This window comes from Crocuta crocuta, unplaced genomic scaffold (genome assembly GCF_008692635.1).
Source record: "Crocuta crocuta isolate KB4526 unplaced genomic scaffold, BGI_CrCroc_1.0 scaffold258, whole genome shotgun sequence".
In the NCBI taxonomy this organism is placed as follows: Eukaryota; Metazoa; Chordata; class Mammalia; order Carnivora; family Hyaenidae; genus Crocuta; species Crocuta crocuta.
In genome coordinates this window covers 1,887,687-1,891,648 of record NW_027532842.1, presented here as the reverse complement: position 1 = coordinate 1,891,648, position 3,962 = coordinate 1,887,687, and the positions used below count along the sequence as shown (strand labels likewise).

At 41.9% G+C, this 3,962-nt stretch overlaps 1 protein-coding gene across 3 annotated transcripts in view; it reads left to right on the top strand.

The window, feature by feature from the left end:
- Positions 1 to 3,962, top strand: part of MTUS2 (microtubule associated scaffold protein 2) — a 376,214-nt gene that overhangs the window by 52,426 nt on the left and 319,826 nt on the right. The window lies entirely within an intron of this gene.

The following is a 3,962-nucleotide window of genomic DNA, read 5'->3' as shown; positions in this document are numbered from 1 at the left end:
CCATGGGGGAGGGGGCAGCAAGTGAATCAGCATGTGGGTATAACTGCTGTATTTCTTTGTGTATGAAAGAGTTGATTTGATTTCCTTTTATTTTTTCTTATTTTATTTTACTTCCTTAATCTATCATCGTTAGGACTTTAGGAAATGATCTACTGAAGAGAAGAAAGCCTGTTTGACATTATCATTTTATTCAGTTATGAGGAGTTAAAGTGCCAGAAAAAAACTTTTAAATCTAGAAAATGACTTAGCCAGGGACTGATTCCAGGAGCCCTGTGCCCCATGGATTCTAGGTAAGAAGTGAAAGAAAGCTCCAACATAGGTGTTACCACATTGCGCTGTCATGAAACATTATGTATTAAATATTGCTGGTGAGAATCCTTTCAGTGCCCGGGGATTACCTGTAATGCCTTCATTTTGGTGGAGAACTTGGCTGGATTTCTCAAAGTTAACTAAACAGTGTTAAAAATAGAAAAGTACAGCTTTATTTTTTACTCTTTATAGTGTTTATTAAATCAAGTATCAGTTAGGTGTAGGGTGGGGCTGGTGGGGGAGGACAGAGCTCTCATTGCCCCATGGGCATCTCTGTGGGACCAGCCCCCTGGTGCCCAATCGCCCCCACCCAACACCTCTTCCCTCAACACATCCCCAGGACACAGTATTACAAAAGCGAAGAAAAGCAGTGTTTTTCTGCTTTTACAAATGGCAGGGGTCAGGGGAGGGGTGGTTGAAGTCCATTACAAAGGCAACAGCTTTTATAGAACAAATACAAAGGAAAGAGCACAGGGCTGGGAAGCCGAGAACATAAACATTGATGGGGGTACCTGCCTCCTTCCCGTAGATGGGTGAGACAGGCTGGTGGGCTCAGGGCCAGTGGGGACCGAGTCCAGGAGGCCCCTTGGGACTCCAGGACTGCATCAACTCCTTGCATTTAGAGGCAGTACCTCAGGGGTTAATGGACGAATTTCCAGGCTCCACGCTAAAGGACCCCACTGCAGAGTGGGGTACTAGGAGGAGTGGGCGTAGCATGCCAGAAGCTTCCAGACGCCCCCATGAGCTGAGGGATGCTGCTCTAGGCCTGGTTTCCGAGACTGATGTTGGAAGTTGTATCTTAAAGTGTTAATAGTGTCAGAGCAAGTCACAAACAGCCACGGTTCCTGAAGGAGATCTGGAGGCTGCCCCCCTCAGCAGAGCCTTTGACGACCAAAGGCCATCTCAGCCTGTCAACTTCAAAGTCACTGTTACTGGATCTGAAACCATGACATCTCAGATGTCAGTTAGCAAGGAAAGTCTTAGAGGTTTTCGTGCGGGGTGCTCTTTGGGAGGGATTACAATAGTTGAATCGGGCTGAAGTAGTAAGAGAAAGAAACAGAGAGCAAGATGGGGTGATTGGGAGGGGAGGGCCTGGGAACGAGATGGATTTATATTATTTTTTTAATTTCCTTTCTCCGAGCTTGTTTTTTCTCTATCCTTTCTTGGGTTCAAAGAGATGATGCATGGCACATTTCTACCTACAAAGTTCTACATTTTGGTCTACGTAGTTATTCCTAAAAATAATGCATTACCTTTCCCTTTATCTTGATGTGCTTGTAAGCAGTTTCTGAGAGATTTTTTTTGCTCACTTGGTTTCCTAAAGGTGCTGCATCTCAGAACTGCTTTCACACAGGACTCATTTTTAAGAATTCACTTGTCGTGAGGGATTACATCATGGCACAGTAGATTCTCAAAATCTGAAAGAGCTTTTTGCAAATGTTTAACTCATATTTTATTTTTAGATGTGTGTGTATATTGATGATCTGAAGATTTTTAAATATAGGAGCAATTATTTGTCTTTTTTAGTAGTAAAATCCCTAGTGGCATGTTTCTCTTTTAAAGGGAGCATAAGGGATTAAAAAAAAAAATCTCTTATGGTATATATCTTTCCAAAGAAGAAGTTAAGGCCTTGGTTTCCTTAAAAAATAATAGTAATCTCGGGATGATGGAGATTCCCTATTCCCATGGTAGCAGTTTTTGCTAAAGGAGAGCTGATAGGTGTGGACAGAATAATTCCAGGTGTGCTTATGGAATTTCTTCTCACATCTGCTTCAAAGGATACTGGAGAGGGGACACCCTGGATACCCAGGGAGACAAGAGCGATTATGTGCCAGGGAAAATAATTCCTACTTTAAAGACTTCGTAGTAAAATAATAAGTTAATTATTAATGCATAGTTATTAACATGCAGTACATCAATATAAATCAGTTATTCATACATAATAAACATGTATTTAGAATTCCTTTCCAGTTTTTAAAAAAGGAGCATTAGAATTGATTTGTAATTATTTGCCACCTAACTATTTGTAAAATGTATACTTCACCAATAAACCACAGAACAATGTCTCACTTATTTGCATTGATATCTTCATGCCATTAACCACTCTGCTTATACTTGTTATTAGATGTAATGTCAAGAAAAATGTTGTTTCTGTTCTTTAGTGGAGATATGATGCTTTGATGACAAGGATTAAGTAAAATATGGGGCTCTCAGAAGAGAGCAGAGTCCTTAGATCAAAGCCTAGGAGCAAAGCATTTTTGGCTCATCGAACCAATCGATGTTGGAGCATCGATTTAGCTCATCGAAACAGCGAGCCTATCAGAGCTGGTTCCTTTTTCCTTCTCGGAACGTTGGTCTTTCTTCAAACAGTACATTCACACAGAATTCGGTTTCGGAATACCACAGTAACTAGGAATTCTGTTGTGGCAGAGTAGGCGTGTCTCAAAATCTGAAACACAACTATAGTAAGGAACTGTTTGAAACTGTGCAGCTCATATTTTTAGATACTCATGTGCCTATAAACAGTCCAAACAGTGTCCACAATGACCAACGCATACTATATTTAGAACATTTTTCAGTGATTCATTATGAACTTAGTGTTTCCTGGTGACTTGGCTTAGCTACAACTCTCTCTCTGCGGCTTTCCTGTGCCCTGAGGGGCAGGTGACAATGAGCATGGAGAAGAAAAAACTCTGGGCTCCCCTGGACGTGGGTCTCGCTGTTGGGTGTGGAATCCACCCTCCACTGTGGACCCAGACTCTCTATCATATCTTCAGCCCCCTGGGCACTAAGTCAAGTACCCTTGTGTCTCTTTACGTTTTCCCCAAGGTTTTGATAAATGGAGCCGACACAGAGAAGTGAATTATACCTGTATGTACTTAGAACGTATTACTTTTAATACGAAGCCCTTTTAAGAGACCTTAAAATCAGGGAATCTTAGAACCCAGTCCACCCCCTCATTTTAAAGCTGAGCAAACTGACATCCGAGTGACTTCCTCTGGGTCCTGGCCCAGTGTTTTTCCTCCTCTATTTAGTCCTTAAAGCTGCCACATATGGTGAAGACACACTCATGATTGAAAGTCTTTCCTTTCTGTCAATGAAACAAATTAGATTCAGAGTTGCCTTGAGAGGTCCTGTAGACTGAATTCACGTTGTCACCACTCCCTGGGTAGTTAGTCAGCCCCTGTGTAAACACTGAATGATGGAGAACATTCCATCTTGTGAAGAAGCTGCCTTTGAGACGGATAGCTCTCATCACAAGGCAGTGCTCTGTGTGGGTTCAGGCGGCCTTCCTATAATTCCCAGCTAGTCACTCAGCTCCTGTGGATGGGTACAGAACCTTGACCTTCATTGTGTTACAGGTGACCGCCCCCCCAGCCCCCTTCACTCCTTTATACATTCATCACATGAGGATTATGAGGCTGGTGCCTTTAGAACCTCAAATAAAATACCAAATTACACTAGTTAGTGACTCACGGCTGTTTTTAAAGATTTAAAGTGAAGCGAGAAAAAGTAATTCCCTAACTTATGCTTAAACTTAAAATCATAGTATTTGAGCAGGTCTGACCCAATGTGTAGCTCATAATTTTTTGTAATAGTTTTCAGAGACCAAAAAAAACCCCAAAAAACAAAAAACAAACCCTCCCCCCCCC